The 17,493-nt window shown below is 47.4% G+C and overlaps 1 protein-coding gene across 1 annotated transcript in view; it reads left to right on the plus strand.

Annotated features, from left to right (window-relative positions):
* Nucleotides 1–912: 912 nt before the first annotated feature.
* RAI2 (retinoic acid induced 2) overlaps nt 913–17,493 on the plus strand; it is a 45,451-nt gene continuing 28,870 nt past the window's right edge. Inside the window, exon 1 of the mRNA XM_075034673.1 lies at nt 913–1,047. The gene's annotated coding sequence lies outside the window, so the exon portion shown is untranslated. The remainder of the gene's footprint in view (nt 1,048–17,493) is intronic.

Genomic DNA, 17,493 nt, shown 5'->3' on the forward strand with positions numbered 1-17,493 from the left:
CCCATAAATTATCCTATGGGGGACATTCCTACTCTCTTTCGGAAGATGGATTAGGCAGATGACCTACTAAGTATTTTTTTTTCTCCTTTCACTAATTCCTACAATGTCATGAGTGCGCGTGCTTTACCCTTTCTTAAATCATAATCTGTTTGATCCAGCATCAGTCAAAGGTTTTGAAACGCCCATTAAACCGCAAGAGGAAATCTCGAGCGGTTTGCTAATATCAACAGAAATCCAGATGGAATTACAATCATCTTTTATGTACATTCGAGGGCATATTATGTAATACTAGCCACGGATTTAGTTTAATGCACCGCACCTTCCAATAAGCTGCTGGCGACACTAATAGTGATTTGAAACCTATGAAAAACTCTTTTGCCCTCATCAAAACCATTTTAAAGCCCAGAGTCCGCGGTCAAGGGGCTTGGGATGTTCAGAGTCTTATGGCAAAATGGGGACAGGGGAGATCAAGCGTGGAAAAGACAGGCCAAAAAAAATTTTTTTTCGAAAGAGGAGAAAGGGGGGGAATAAAAATAGGAAACTAGAAACGCGGTCAGTCTGAGATAGCGGCAGAGGAGGCAAGGTCAAAACTTCAAGCAAGCGGGGAGCAAAAAATCCATGAGATTTATTAAGAAGCATGACGCTGACTGCTGCAGCATCCTCCCGGGCGTCGGGCTTGTTCCCGCAAAGGCTGGGGCGGCCACGCGGGACCCTCAGCGGGCCCTACCCCACGCAACCCTCGCGTGTCCCCGTCGCCCCCCCCACCCCCCCCGCGCCGAAGGCTCCAGGGGGGCGCGGGGGGGGCGCGCCGGGGACGCGCCGGCGGGAGGGCGGAGCGAGCGGTAGTAGGCGTGGCGCAGGGTGGGGCAGCCCCGCCCCGCCCGCCGCTCGCCCCGCCCCCGCCCCGCCCGGCGCGGGGGGGAGCGGGACGCGGTACCGGGCAGGGCAGGGCGGCGCGTCCCCGGCGGCGGCCGGGGTTGACAGAGGCGGGCGGCGGCTGCGGCCCCCATGGAGCCCAGCTAGGGGCTGCCGCACCCTCCACCGGAGGTAGGTGCCGCGGAGCGGCTGCGCACCGATAACCGCGGGCGGGCGGGCGGAGCGGTGACAGGTTGGCCGGGGCGGCGGCGTTTTGCGGGAATTCCCCCCCCGCCCTTGCCGGCCGCGGCCGGGCTCTGCGGTACCGGGAGGAGGGCGGCGGCGGTTCCGCCGTCCCCGCTTCGGCCCGTGACTATTGTTTCTGGTGGCGCCGAGCGGGCGCAGCGAGACCCCGGCGGCGGCTTTGTGCGGGTTGTCCCGGCAGTGGGGCTGCGGCGGTGGCGGGGAGGGGGAGACGACGCGGAGGACCGAGGCGGGGAGAGGGACGGGGCGAGACGGTGACCGCAGGGGCAGAGCCAACCCCCCCCAGCCGCCCCTTCCTCCTCCTCCTGCCCGCGCAACTTCTCCAAAATCACGCCCGTGGGTGCGCGGGGAGGAGCGGCGCGTGCCGCGGCGAGGCATCGCCCCCCCCCCCCCCCCCCCCCCGGCTTGTGGCTCCTGCCCCACGGGAAGGAAAACGCGGCGGGTCCCGGCGGCTTGAAGCACCCGGGGCCGCGCCCTAGAAGAAGGAGAGTAAAGACATAGGGTGGGTTCCAGGAGGGGCGGCAGTGGGGGGATTTGGGGTCCCTCTCGTAGCCGGTCCCAGGTGAGGAGGAGGAGGAGGAGGGTTTATCCTTCCGAAGTCGGGGCAGAAATTCCTCCCGCTGTCGCCCGGCTTCCCGGCGAAGGCTGCCAGCAGGGTGAACTGTCACCTGCGTCCCCCTTAATGGCTTTTTCTGGAGGAGGCGGCCGCGGGGCGTGGGTCCTCTGCGCCGGCGTGGCTGCGCTGCGGGCGTGCGAGCGGTGGGTGCCTCGGTGAAGTGTCGTGCTCCAGAAGTTCTGCATCCCTCGGGGAGATGGAGATGCTGCAGGGTGCAAGCGCCCTGTGCCAGAGTTGCAGGGCAGCCCATCGCCTTCTCTCGTTTTTTCCCTCTTTTTCACGAGGCTCGTTTGGCTTTGATTTAGTCACTGCTGTTGATGTCGGTTTTCTCGTGTGCCGTTCTTCATCAGAAGTCATTTTTAAAATAACACTTACCATGCAGGCTTCAGAATGTACGTATAGTCTAATGGGGATGTATTGTTAAAGAGGAAAGGGTATCTGGTTGCCCATTAATTCTTCAGGTATTTTCCATTTAAACTTGATGAGGAAATGTTTTTTCCAAGTAATGTTTCATGTCATCTATCACTAGCAAACTGGCTTAGCGTTTAAAGTAAAGGTTTCCTCACAAATATGCTACTGATTGGCATGTTTCAGGCATAACACTAGTACAGGATGGAAAATCAGCATGCTTCCATTTTTTTTAATATGTAAATTTGGAAAAGCCTTTCCCTCCTTTTCATGACTCTGTGAGTGGCCCTGGTTAATCAGATGTAACTACAGTAACTAGTCCAGGAGGCCGCTGATAGCCTGCACGTTTTCTTGTGCAGCTCTGCTAGAGAAGCCTGTTCAGTTAATGCACCCTCACTATTTTGTTCTTGGCGTCTCTGATGAATTTTGTAGCATTTCTGTGATAAGCTCCAGTGGGACTCTCGTGGAGACACTGAAATCTCTTTTACCTTGAGAGATGATGGAAGCCAAATTTGAAGAGGGGATAACTGCTCGAATTAACTGGAGAGTGATGCTGAGTTTCCGTGTATACATTAAATTCTGGAGGCGCTGCAGTAACCAGAGCTATCCAAGTCAGACTGGGAATCACCCCAGTGATGGGTTTTGCAGGGTCCTGATCGCTTCCTACCAAAGATGCAAGTGATAAGCTTTTGCAACGTGCGTGGATGGCGTTGCAAGTGCAGGCTGGACGATGGAGCTAGTCATGTAGCGGGCATGATGTGTGTGATGAGCAGGTCGCGGTGAACACACTACAACTTTGGGAAGCTGGCGTTTGCTGTGCAGAGCCTGCAGCGGTGTGAATTACAGGGAAAAAATGCATTTGCATGTAACAAAGGCGGCTGGCTCATCTCCTGTGTGAGGAACTCGTTTTTTTAGAAAAACTGGCTCCCGTTTCTGCCTCTGCCGCAAATTGCCGGTGTAGCTTTGGGCAAATCATTTAATGTTTCCGTGCCTCCCCTCTCCTCATCTTGGCCTGTGACCCACGAAGGGCTTGCCTATGCCAGGCTGTCAGTTCAGACCCTAACTCAAACCCTTTACCTTCCCCACTTGCCTCGCGCATAGCAGCCTGAAGCCTGCGATAGGTGGTACCTAGCTGCTCCGAGGGGATACAGTTTGACATTCAAATGCTGCTGCTGGAGCCAATAATACAGATGTAGCAGCCTCACAGCTATTCATTAATCTCTAATCCTGTCCTTCTTCTAATCCAGTCATTCTCTGCTGCTAATCAAATTGCCCGGCATTGCTCGAGTGGTGTTTGGCTGTGTGCTTGCCCTCGTGTTGGCTAGCCTACGTCAAGACAGGGAAGCGGTGGCAGTGAAGATGGGCTGAGTATCACCAGCTCTTCAGGACAGAGACTGTCTGTCACTTGAGGTTTGTAAAATCCATGGCATGAGAGAGGCCCGGTGTGATTTAGTAATACAGATCATAGCTAGAGGGTAAATTGCAAAAACATCACAGAAAAATGGCCAGAAAATGGCACCTCGGGCGTTCCTGCGCAGCCAGCTGTGTGCACATTGGGAGGGAACGGAGGTGGAAGGGTGCAGCTCCCTAGGCGTAACAACGGCATTCTTATTTTAGCATGGAAGACAGCCAAAGATAAGGAGTGGTTGTCATCCGGCTGGTTGGAGGATTTAAAAAAAAAAAAAAAGAGAGAAAGAAAAGCTGTGTGGAAATAGAAATATTTTCATGTAGGTACTAAAGGAAAAAAAGCAGATAACCTTGGAAGTGGTGGACTAGCCACATAAAGCTGGCAGTACAAGATTTCTCCCATAAAATCCAGAATGATCCTAATTAAGCCCAGACCCTGTGAAATGACACATGGCTTTATTTATTTCAGATGTTTCTAGGTCCTAAAGATGGGGCCAAATGTGAAGAGTTTGATGTGGCAGATAGTTTAACCCCAATTACTTCTACATAAATCACGTGATTGTTACGGAGCTGAGTGCATCTGATGGGTGCTCCAGAGCAACTGATAAAAATATATATATATTTAAAAAAAAAATCCCCTGAAAAATCTCTGGTGGTGCGGGTGAGGGTTTGGGGGAGAAGGGTGGCCATCCTCTCCGCAGGCAGGAGGATGGGGATGCAGGAGCTGTTGCGGCACAGTGTGCCTGCTGGTCTGCATGCACAGGCAGCTGAAATGGTGGCTTTGTAGAGCAGGCAGGCAGAGAAAGGGAAGCAAAATGGGAGCTGACAAATATTCTCGTTATGAAACTGGGATGGATGAATGATTTATGGGGGTACTTGCTTTTTTTTAAATTTTATTTTATTTTGAGCAGACGGAGTTGGTTGATGGTGTGTGGTGCTAGCCATGAATGGCTTCGTTTTGAGATGAGGTTGCACTGGGTCATGCCTCCAGAAATGACATCTACAGAATAACAATACAGTAAAACACTTTTCAGCACTGCTTGGGTTTCATAGACTGTCTTCAGGAGGAAAAAGTTTTCCTTATTTTTTGTTCAAAGCCCTAGGCCTAAATTCTCCCAGTGGACTCTAGATTTCAGAAAGGAGGTGGCTGTACGAGCAGTCCTAGGCTGCGGAGGATCATTATGAACCTGTCTTGGTTCTCCTTGGGTATTTCCATTCCTGGGTTTGCAATATTGCCCATCCCTCCTGGAGCACTGAGCAACTCCATAAATAGGCCACTCTGTGGAGGAGCTGCTCTGCCGGGCGATTAAATGTTGCTTGTTAGTTCTGGCTCTCCCTTCCCCACCCCCCTCCCAAACAGGTCTATCCATGCTGTACTTCAATGTGCAGAGCAATGCTGTAACATGGGTAGAGTGAATTTACAGGGTCATGTCTGTGGGATTTCGCCAGTCCCGTTGGTGGCAGGGTGTCCTGGGGAACCCCTGCAGCAGCTTCCACTCCACACTCAAGTGCTGGCTTTGGGTGTGAGTGACTGGACCAGTTTCCAGTACCCTTTTATTTTTGCTAGTTAATAGAATCATGGAATAGTTTGGGTTGGAAGGGACCTTTAAAGGTCATCTGGTTGAACCCCCCTGCCATGAGCAGGGACATCTTCAGCTAGATCAGGTTGCTTAGAGCCCCATCAACCTGACGTTGAATGTTTCCAGGGATGGGACATCAAGCAACTCTCTGGCCAGTGTTTCACCGCCCTCATCGTAAAAAATTTCCTCCTTGTATCTAGTGTGAATCTGCCCTCTTTTAGTTTAAAACCATTACCCCTTGTCCTGTTGCAACAGGCCCTACTAAAAAGTCTGTCCCGATCTTTCTTATAAGCTCCCTTGAAGTACTGCCCTTGCTGTTGGCTTGAAGGGCAAGCTGGGTTTGCATTTGCCCCCCCCCCCCCCCCGCCTCCCCCATGGCAGGCGCAAAATTCTCAGAACAAGCCCCAGGACTGACCAAGTCCATAAACATCTTATTATCTTGTTATCTTTGAGCCAGTGATTGGGGGTGAGCTCTGACAGGCAAGGGAGGCAAAGGAAGCTTGCTGCGTCACCTCACTGAGCTTCAGTGGGGCTGCTGAGGGTAGGTGCCCCCCTGAACACCCGAGGCCGTAGCTCCAAATTCAGTTGGTCAGGCTAGTTTTGAAGAGCAGTCTCTCCTCCAGTGCCTCTACGTGCTTCAACCTTTTAATTATTTCTCTGCTTTTCTTGTGGCATGGAAACAAAGAGGTGGGAGAAGTGCAGTGGCTACCAGGAGGCCCAAGAGGACAATGGCTCTCGCCTGCCCCGGCAGACAGTGTGCTCCTTGCGGCAAAGCTAGGTTATTTGGAGGAGTGCAGGTCTTGCACTCCAGCAAAAAATAATTCATTAAGGGCCAGAGAATAATCACTTTACTCCGAAAAGCCTCTCCAGCTGCATTGCACCAACTGTTCTTTTTCAGCCTCTGAATCCTTAATGACAGTAGTAGCTAATTTCTCTTTCTGTGTTTTTCTAGCTGCAATGTCCTATTTTCTCTGAGTTTATTGAAAAAATAATAGAAGTCATTACATAGCTACTTGTCACCTTTCAGAGAAGAAAACTTTTCCCTGGTTGAATGGCCAAGTTAGTTACTTGGTGACTGACTCAGACAATAGCGACTTTTTGTAGCTCATCAGTTAGTCATCTGTGCTTCCTGAATAAACTAATTAGCTGGAGGAGTGTTACTTAACTTATAGTCCATGAATATCAGAAGATGGTGAATAAACCAGTTGCGAGCAGTATGACAATGACACATGTGCATTCGGTTGCATGTAAGCAAAAAACCTGAAACTTAGAGTCAGAAGTGGCAAAGTGAGGAATGTGTATTCATTGTGTTTGGTTTTTTTTTTGAATTTGATTGTCTTTGAAAGCTTATGTGACAGTACTGCACAAAATGGTCCTTGGTTTAAAATAACAATTAAGTGGTCCATATATATATATAAAATATATACAAATAATTAGGTTAAAGAAAAGATACTGAGGAGCATTGAACTAGATAATGCAGAAGGGCAATGAGAGTGGAAGATGTGGAAAACTAAGTGAAATGTGAAGTATTTTTGTGTGTGTATGATATGCATCTTTCTGGTTGTTGGTTTTGGATCGCTTGCTGTGGAGCTGGATCCACACAAGGCCACTGCAAAGCAAACAGGAAGGGCAACACGTTGTTTTTTAATCAGGATTTTCTTCACTGAGCAGTCAGGCATCACTGTCTGAATAACAGATGCCCTCATCTCCAGCCTTGGTGATGGGGCTGGAGATCAGGAAGCAGCTCTCGGCCAGGATGTCTGCCCCACAGAAAGGTGGGGAAAGAGGACGGCTTGCGTGGCTGAGCCTTGCTCTCCAGGTTGTGGGATGCTGAGGGGATGCCAGAAGGAAGTAGGAACGTATGTACAGATATATGTTCTTGCACTCCCCCCCCGCAAGTGTTGTGTACTTTCCAGGGAAGAAAATGAGAAGGATCATTCCTTGTTTGGAAGAATCTTGTCTGTGTTACTGTCTTGGGCAGCTGTCACTGGGGTCCTCAGAGACAGTTGTTGCAGGTGCCAAGCCCGTTGGACCTGCTGTCTGTCGGACCTGCTATCTGAGATGCCTGGCCTTGGGGGAGAGTTCCCCACAAGCTCCATGGGAGAGCGGGTGGATCAGAGGGCTTCACCCAGAAGATCAGTGGAAGCATGAGTCTGCAGCCCTGGAGGGTCTTCTGGTGTGACAGCAAAGGGTCCCTTTGGCACAGGATACTTTCTACTAGAGAGAGCATGTAGTGTGTAGATATAAATAAATACATATATACACAGGCAGATGCATGCACGTGTACTTGCACAAGTGTATCCTAGAAGAAGGAATGCACGGAAGAGCCTTGCTGTTATGCTGTAACCAAAGTAACGTTGGTAGGTGGAAGAAAGCAGTTGCAAGGAGTTATATTTCCCCACTCACTGACGGAATGCGTGTGCCTTTGCTTTGGGTTTGCCATTTAGGTCCTTAAGTGATTTTTTTTGAATGGTTGGGTAGCAGCTGTGTGTAGCCATGAAACCATCACTTGTCTTTTAGGATACATTTTGGCTGTCACCATAGCTTTCTGTCTTCTAAAGGGGGTTATTAAATTGATGGGGGTAGCCCCGGCTGCCATCAGGTGCTACAGAAGAGAAAGTGAAAGCAGTGTATGGCTGTGTGCCATGGATCCCCATGTTCATAGCGTGTAACCGCAGAGCTGTGCAATGACGATCCCAGAGGGACCTGGTACAGCCTGCCACCTGAAACGGTTAAGTCAACAAATGAGATGCATGCCCTTGATCATGAACAGGCTCCAGATATCTTAGATTTGCTTTGGTTACTGGAGAGGTGGGTCAACACTCTTGCTTTCTATTTGCTTTCTGGTGGAACTGAAGAGCTCTTTGCTTTGAAGCATAAAGGCCCAAATATTTTGGGACCTGGTGCTTCTGAAACTGCTTTTCTTGAGAAGAGGTGCTGCTGCATTTCCAAGGGGCTGAGGTTCTCAAGCAAGCAGCCTTTTATTTTTAAAAAGGAAGGAGGTGTTTTTATTAAGAGTTTCCTGTTTTGAACTCTTTGGTTAAAGGGTATGAAGTGGTCAGAGGTGGGAGAGTTATCATTTAGGTCAGGGTTGTCTCTTTGTATTTTCATATTTGTATACATAGTGCACATATATGAATTCTTTTCGTATTTATATTTTATATTTTTATTTGTGCAATTTCTTCCTGTTCTATTTAAGGCTGCTGCTTTAAGGAAGTCTAAATAAGGTTTCCTGTCAGGAATGGTTTAGATATAGCTGGTCCTGCCTGGGGCAGAGGGATGGGTTAGGCAACTTCTCAAGGTCCTTTTCAGGACCTTTTCTGTGGTTCTAGGCCGTTACCCAGCAAAACAAATTCGTAGTAGGTTGTGCTGGTTATGCTGATAGGGTTTTGCTATAGCATTTAATGTGGATATTTGTTTGAAAAGGAAGTAATAGCTAATTGTAGCATAGTAACTGCTGCTGCATCGGACAAATGTTTCTTAAAATTAAAGAGGAAAACAACTGATGTTACATTTTTAGACTAGCATCGTGGTATGGCTGTGATTAATTTTTCCAGGAGCTTTGTGTTTTTTATATCTGCTTAAGTGTATTAACATTTTAAAAGGTCAAAGGTAAGCTTTAAAATGGATGCCAAATTAAGATGGATGGGGGGAAAATGACATTTACTTCTTGTTACTGCACATTGTTTGAATTTGACCGAAGGCAAAAACAAAACAAAGAACAACACCCCCCCCCATACGTACACACATGCACGCATGCATGTGTGTGTGCACAGACAGACAGACACGTTCCCACCACCTGCCTTCCCTGCACACCTGGTCCAGGAAAACCTTATTCATCTAGGCAAATCATCATCCTAACAAAACCAGTAGTCCAATGTCTTCATTTCCAGACAGCTTAAGTATCCCTTTGCCAAGTATCTCATTTAACTAGGGTGAGTGGACTCTGTAAATAAAAGTAGCTAAAATATAAATATTAGGAAAATATGGCTAATGGAAACCATAACCACGTTATCATTTCCTGCCCTTGGTGGGTTTGAGATGATGATTTCTTCAGGGAAGGGACTGTACTCTCATCCCTGTTCATGCAGTTCCTGGCACACCAAGTCCCTGTGAAAACAGAAAATAAAATACAGTGGGAACGATGCCTTTGCTTCCAGTGGGAACGGTGGCCAGTCCCAGCCGAAAGCAAGGCTTTAGCAGAGCTGCTCTGCGAACATACCAGTGTACAACAACTTTGGGTCTGGAGAAAGCAGCATAGCTCGAGGGAAGGACCGAATCTGATTTATGTCCATCATTTCTGTTCTTGCCCTGAAATGATGATGTGGAGCTGGGCTGGTGATGCACCCTGTGCCTTGGGAATCACAGCCACTCTCTCCGTCAAGGGACCCAGCCTGGTTTTGTGGATGTTGTTTCACAAGGCAGAGTCACTCCCATCGCTTCATGACACTTACTAATCCAAGGTTTAAAAAAACCAAACAAAACCAAACCAAAACGAAAAATCCCTAAAATGTCTTAAAATCCTTCTTCCCGCTGGTGGCTCATCCGTGAGGATTTGGGCTGCCTCCGGCATCAGCCTCCGGCTCCCTCAGCCCCGTGCTGCCCCACGAAGCACACCCCGACCTCGTGCGGGCTGCAGGGGCTGTGCTGCCCTGGGGAGACCCACACCATGCCAGGGGCTATTCTGACTTTAGGTCGTTGTTTTTTGTTTTTAATAGACAATTGTAAATTGTTACAGCTGTGGAGGATTCAAGGCGGTCGCTTCATCCACACCTGGGTGCTCGGTGCGGGGTACTCGGTTTCCCAGGTCCGTGGGTAGTTTCAGCCTCCTCCTTGAGGCATGCACGCGCCTCCCTCCCACCCAAAACCCGACTGAAGTGTTCCCTGAAGCACTGGAAGAGGAAGACGTTTCAGCGCAGACCCTCTCTCTGAGGGGTCGAGGCAGCCCGGCCTCTGAGAGGAGCCTGCGTCTTGTGGTGCCCGGGGTACCGGGGTCACATTTCCTCTGAGGCTTCTCCAGCCCTCATTTTTCTGCAGCCTAATCGCTGTAGATTTAGTCCTTTTGTTCTTGTCAGCTTTTTAATTTTTTCACTGACTTCCCTGAGATGAGAACTGTCTCTTCCCAGAACGAGATGCCAGCCTCAGTAGCTGCTGGTTCCAAAGGGTGCGGGTGTAAGTGGGGTGACGCTTTGGCCCAGTACCGGTGGGGCGACTTAGGTGCGTCAGCTGCGGCGGGGCCGCCGGTCACGGAGAAGGGGCGCCCCTGCTGCTCCCGCCGCCGTGCCTTTGGCAGGCGGCCTGCCAGCCCTGCGCCGAGGGGGAGAGCGGGAAGATCCCGCCGGGCTTCGCCGAGGGAGAGAGCGGGAAGAGCTGGGGGTCTGCCAGAGGCGAAGGGCTGGCGGCGGCCTGTCCTCAAGGGAGGAAGCCGCGGTGCTGAGCCCTGCCGCTGCGCGAAGGCCCGAGGTGTGTCGGAGGTTCGGGTCATGGGTGGCCAAATCCTTTCCTCCCTCCCCCAACAAGCAGTAAGCCCTCCTAAGCATCCCTTTCTGGGTGCTGGAAATGCCTGTCTGACAAAAAGAGAAGGGAAAATGTCAAACGCTTCGTTCCGGCGTGAAGATGTATTTTTCATTTCAAAGTGAGTGGATTCTTTCAAGGCTTCGCTGCCCTCTGAGTGGAACAAACAAAACAGCTTTATTTTTTCATTTTACCAAAAAAGAAAGATAGTTCTTAAATTGCTCAACCCAAACATTTCTTTTTAATTTTTTTTTCCCCCAGCATGGCCACCATAGCAAACAATTTCTTTATTTGCATAGCTCTAATTGCAGTGATTAAACAAACATAGCAAATGCCGACCCTTCACAGAGCCTCATCACACAGCCCCACAGCCAACTTGGTCTGTATTTTGTCAGCAGAGAGGGAGATCAGACGGGCTTTGTGCTAGACTGAAAATAAATTACCGACTTACCTTTTTTTTTTTCTTCCAAACTGATACACTATCAGTTTAGAGCAATAATAATTTTACCCGTTGTCTTGCTAGGCAGCTGAGGGATATCACCATATTGTGATCATGAAAGAGTTTAAAAAACATTTGCATTTGGAATGTCTTGTTCACGTGTTACTCTTAAGTTGCAACCTCTGTTGGCGTTATTAGAATAACGTGTAGGGTTGATAAGCTGTTAGTGATACCCATATTAACATAAAGCCATGAGAAACAAACATCTGCATCTTTTTTTGTTGTTGTTGTGAAGATGGCAGGTACCCAAAGACAGGGTTAAGGAAAGTTTTATCTGGCTGCAGTTCCATCAAATAGGAACAAACAATTTTTTGGACATTTTTTAATGACATTTATTTATAGCAGGTAGCGCACAGGCGGCTGCTATTTCTCAGCGTGCTGGAAGAATGTTCTCCAGATGGTGCTTACTGTTTATGCTTTTATTCACTTCGCTTGAACACAGCAGCACTCTGCACAAAACATGGAAAATTGGAAAATAAAAACAATTATGTTTTTACAAAGTGCCATGTGATTTGCTGAAATGTCTTAGTTGACTGATGAGCGATGCTTGGGGGCAGCATGGGGGATCACAGAAACCCTGCGCCTGAGTCCCCGCGTGGGTAACAGGCATCGCCCCAACTGGAGAGGGGCTCGCCCTTTTCTCCCCAAAAGGTGGGTTTGAGCAGGGCTGTTAATCCTGCCCTCGTGTCTGTGCCTCTTCTGCCTCCCTTTTCCCTCACAGGGATTTGAGTGAATGTAGGAAAGGGGTGATAATGGCAAGATTTTTGTTGGGCTTTCTGTGGCTGGGCAGCCCTAAGGTGGGAGAGATGTGAGACAAAGCATTTCATAAGCATCGCCTGTGCCATCGTGTCCCTTTGGCTTCTGATCTCAGTGAAAAATAAAGTATTAAGGCCTTCAGCTGGTCCAGCTGAAAGCAATAGCAAAAGTCAGGACTGGTATCCAGAAGGACCAGCATGGTCCATGATTTCTGTTCATTGCAGTGGTGAAAATATATATCCAAATGGTGGGCATGCTCTTGCAGGCTTTTATTATGCAGCTTCTGCAGGACTACTCACACAAAACATTTTCAGACTAGAAGCTTTAAATAAAAGACTCTGGAATCTAAAGAATTTTTTTCATTAAAAAAATCCTTGGGAAAATTTTGAAAAGAATTAATTCTTTCAATTTCATTAAAAAAAAACCCCAACAAAAAAGGGCAATCAAAACGGATATTAAGCAGGGAAAAAAAAAGTATTAATTCTAGGATTTTTTAATATTTGTTGTATATGTATATAAAAATATATGTATAAAAGAAATAAATATTTCTGGCTTCTATTAAAAAAACAGAACAAGAAAACAACAAACCCATAGCACTTCAGGACAATTTTTCAAATAGCAAAAACCATATCAAGTTTAAACTTTCAAACAGGACACGATTATTATTTCTTTGTAAACAGGAGCCTTGTAAACAGGATTCCTTCAAAATCTAGTTTAAAACCAGCAATACTTTTAGTGAAATTAAATTTCAAGAAATTAATGTAGAAATAGTTGTTCAACTGGTTTGGGGGATTTCTTCGCTAAATGGGTAGCGCTGCACAGGGCTTCAATTTCTCTCCCTTGCCCGTTACCCAAGAGACAGCCCTTTCCCAAGCAGAATTCTTGCTACATCAGCTCCATGCTGTTTATCTCTCGTTGCTCCCTTGGCAGTTCTTATTTCTTAATGTGTTAATTGTAGTTCCTGGACCCTCACATGTGAGCATGTGTGATGTTCACGGTAATGATGCCGACATGTTCTCTAGTTCCTGGAATCGCGGAGAGAAAACCTTACATACGGTCTGGGCACAGGGCATCCAGTAAGAGAAACCAATTGCAAGAATTCAAATAGCATAAAAAGAATAAAGTGGGTAACTGGGGAGAGTAGGCATTGGGTTGGGTTGGGGGTTTTTTTGCTTATTCGGTTACGATTCCTTCTACGGCTCTGGCTTTGAGTGATATATATATTTTTTAATTAAAACTTGAATTATGTCACTTGCTTTCCACCTTTTAGCAGTATTTCACAGTAAATTCATTCCTAATAGCAAGTAGTCAGGGGTAAGGAATGGCTTTGCTGAGCGATGGGGACTGTTAATTATTAAAAAGAAACCTATGGATTTAAAACAAATTAGACCTCATTAAGCCTAGGTCTGTTTCCACACAGATCAGCTGACATGAAAAAGCCCATCTCCGAGCATGGAAAATTGCGCTTTTTAGCTGACACATTCCTAGTAGAGATGCGCTTGGGCTGGCACAGGGTGCGTTTGCTCTTCTGGTTTGTGTCAGAGATCCCCGATCTCTGACCTCAGTTCAACACCTGTGGCTTTCTTGTGTCTTTCCCGTTTTCCTTCCATCTCTCCTGTCACCCTCATCCACCTCCAGTGATGCCACCCAAGCCCATGGGCACACGGGAGTCCCACCTTGCTGCTGGAGGTGGCTGCTGGCCATCAGCAGCTGGAGTCCGGCTGGCTGGGTCAGCCAGCTCCTGGACAATCTTGGTGCTAAGCTCAGCCGAACAGCTTGGCTGCTCCAGGTACAGTGAAAGGGGAAACACGGGAAAACTCCTTTTCTCTTCCTTGTGTTTGGAGGGGAGGGAGATCTTTGACTTCTGCTGTGGGGCTCTTGCCATGGCGAGGCTGACAAGCTCCGTAGGATAGATGTACTTACTCTCATTTACAGAGGCAGGGGCTTTTTTGTTTGTTTGTGTTTATTTGTGGCTTGTGACTTGGCTGTGACTCTGAAGTTGGTTGTACTTAGAGGCTTTCTGTGGGACCTTACAGAACATCCAAAGGGCTGAAGTGATTGTTGGAGACCATACGCTCAAACCTATGTAACTGCGGCATGTTTTAAGCTGCTTTTCTGAAATTTTTTGGAGGCAATGGGTGAGTGCGTTCACAGGAGAATCCTAATAAGGAGAGTGAAAGGTGGCCTACAATGAGCATTTTAATTGTATGTTCGCAAGCATGCCATGTATGGGCTTTGCTGTCTTGCTGAGACATCCCCCGGATCTTCTCTGGCGTTACAGGCATTGACACACTCCTATCAGGAGAAGAAACGCCCGTTCTGCTGGCTAGAAATCAGCAATAACATTTTGACATCTGTGCAACAGTTTAAAATGAATTATTCAGCACATAGATCGTGCTATTTGAGCAGCCAGCACATCTCTGCCCATTTACTACTGTCAGTCCATGGTGGAGATATCATTGATGCCAGTGGGAATGGAGCACATGGACTGGGGGTAGGTTTTGGCCCATAGCCTGGAACAGCATTTGACAGCACCCCTGCAGAATATGATAGGGATAATCTGCTTTGTCACCAGCAAAAGACTGAAAGACAATGCCAGTCTGTTTCTTCCCTTAGAGTATTTTAAACACACGCGGGAAAAAGATCTTAAGAATTGAAGAAATCATTAATCATTTGACTGTTTAAATTCTGCTTTAAAGAGTGAAACTTGCATGTAATCTTGATGAAATCAGTGTATTGCATATGATTCTCCAGAAGCCCTGAGCATCTATTGCCTACTGGGAGTAGACCCAGAGCACAAACTGGCAGCAGGTCCAGGCCAGTCTCCAGCTTCTGCCAAGTTAGAGGGTTAAAGTGAAGCAGTCGCTAATTCCTATCAGCAAAGAAAATTCATGAGCTTCACGATGTAAGCAGCATCTGATTCGGAAAAACAAGCCAAACTGCTGTAGAACGCGCTTTAGGGAACTGCAGATGGGGAACTGGGAGGAAACACAGATCAGCCAGACACCAGCAAAACCAGGTCTGCTCAAGACAGGCGTTCAGGAGAGAAGGTGGACATTTATCTTGTATTTAGCTTCCTAATTCAGCAAGGTCATCTGAATTAAGGCAGTGTATGTGTGGTGAGAGTCTAACATCTGTTATTTCACAGGACGCCTGTTCCCTGTAGCTGCATTTTAAATATAAAATGCAGAACACGGTATGGAAATGTTCTGTGCTATGGGTTATTGTCCTATCCTCACCTTCCTTTAAGGTCTATTGTATAGCTGTCCACTGATGCTTATCTAGCAGGCAAGAATTTGGGAGCACTCAGATAGCATTGCAGTGTGCAGCAGTATCATCTGCCCATCATTGTCCATGTTTTTCACGTGGCTAACTAAAAATCCAGCATGTCCCAATTTCTACCTGCTCTTCCATTTATGTGTAACAAGTAATACCCTATAGTGGAAGTAGCCCAGTGTTGTACTTGGAAAGGCAAGACATATTATCCAGGTAACGATAAAACAAATGACTAGTATACATTAAAGTTCTTGTGTGGGAAAGCTTATCTATTGAGAAAAGACACTTAAGCACATAATGAAAGTTAAGCAAATCCTTATGTCCCACTGAAGTCGGCAGAATTTAAGCATGTAGTTAAATCGTACATGCAGTAAGGGCATATGCTGTGATAGTAACACTATAGCTGTAAGATTTTTTAACCCGTGTGTGTGTGTGTACAGCTTTATTTTCAGAGTCCCCAAGAGCTTTGGGATGGGAGATCATGATAAATACCACGCAGCTCTGGATCCTTGGGTGCAGTGCTTCAGTGGGAGGTGGGACCTGGCTTCCTCAGCCGGTCCTTGACAAGAGTGGCTCTGCAGCTGCTGCTGCTGCAGCTGGGTGCGAGCTGGAGTTTGCATGCACACCACCTGGCCGTGGGTACGTGTGTGTGGTATTTTCATAGGGACTAAAAGCCTGTTCCAGCTTTTGTAGGGCTGCCGTCACCAAAATCTCTGAACCTTCTTGCTGTCTTTGATCCGTGCACCGTCACTGTGCTCCCCTGGGGCAGGAGGATTTTATCCCCCTTGGGCAGGGAGTAAAAGAGGCGCAGAGAGATGTCAAGCCCGATTTTAATAGTTATTTTTGTGTCTGCATATGCAGAGACATCTCGGGCGGGGGGGGGGGGGGGGGGGACGGACACAGGACATTCCAAACCTCCTGTCTGTGTAGCTTGGACCCTGTCTGCCATTACAAACCCGACTCAGAGCAGCTCGTCACTCTGCCTCACGTGGGAAGCTCGTGAGCAGGGACATGAGCATGCATCTCCCTGATCCGGAGCAGAGGAATATACCTTGCTAGTGTAGGTGTGGGGTGGCGAGGGGAGGGGGGTGTGCGGAAGTCCAAAAAAACAGGGAGGAGGGTAAATAGCCGAAGTAATATATGTGAGGGTGAAGAAGGCTACCTGGTTTTATTGCCACTTGATTGGAAGGATGTGTGTAGCTTGTGAGCATCCATTAATTAGTAATGCAATTGCTCCGTGCTGGTATCAATAAAACCTTAATAGTACATGATACCAGCCTGTGATTGCTTCCTTTTTTCCACATGCCCTTGTGAGGATGTGTGTCTGTCGGTGCAGCTGTGCACTGTATACAGTGTATATGTGCTGTGGCTGCTGACATAAGAAAGGGACAGTAAAATCGTTTAGCGGCTAGTTACCTCCCATGTGATTTTTCCAAGCATTTATAAAAGGATCTTTGATACGCAGCACTCTCTCACATGCACAAAATAACCAACGTTGTTTTTCTTCCTTTTTGCTGAGACATACTAATTCTTAAAATGGCTCCTGAGCAGGCATTTCTAGGTACGTGTAGCGACTGCAGCCTGATGGGTTAGCAACAGCAACAACAACAAAAAAGGCTCTCCTTCATTTCCTTTATATGCACATTGTGCAGCTTTTCAAACAGTGCATCAAACACTGCCGGCTGGAAATTTCCAGGCCCATTTCCTGCCTGGTGCATGCTCATAAAGCAAGATTGTCTGTACGGTCCGTAGCTGCAGTACTGCAGAAAGTCAATAAAGAGCTGACCACCTCACCTCTATCAAAAGCAGTTGAGAAGCCCTGCCTCATCTGCCTTATTAAAACCACACTTGACTCCTGCAGAGAAACCTGGCTGGGAACCTTGAAGAGGAGGGATAAAAAAGGAGGCTGAAATTGCAGTGAGTATTCTACAACTAGGTCTTGCAGTAAGGTTAAAGAGGGCTTATTGTAAAATAAACCAAAAAGGCTGCTTCATTAAAACAAGGAAAATGCCTGCATTTAATGCAATGAACTTCTGACTCTCCCACCTACAGTATGGCACAGAGATAAGATGATTAGTTATTGCAGCAATGAGCAGATTTAAGTTGCTCTCTAATGGATTTATATTTTGAATTTAAATATGTAGATGCATATATTTGTGCATGTGTGTATACTTAATTTTTGCAAGAAAAGGCATGATGTAGAAATAGATGCAAGAGGTAGAATTTATACTACAAAATGTATTTTAGTATGTTTGAAAGGATGCTTTTTTTTTTTCTTTCCCTTATATAAGAGTAATTGATTGAATGTTTGCCAAGCT

This window comes from Buteo buteo, chromosome 8 (genome assembly GCF_964188355.1).
Source record: "Buteo buteo chromosome 8, bButBut1.hap1.1, whole genome shotgun sequence".
Classification (NCBI taxonomy): domain Eukaryota; kingdom Metazoa; phylum Chordata; class Aves; order Accipitriformes; family Accipitridae; genus Buteo; species Buteo buteo.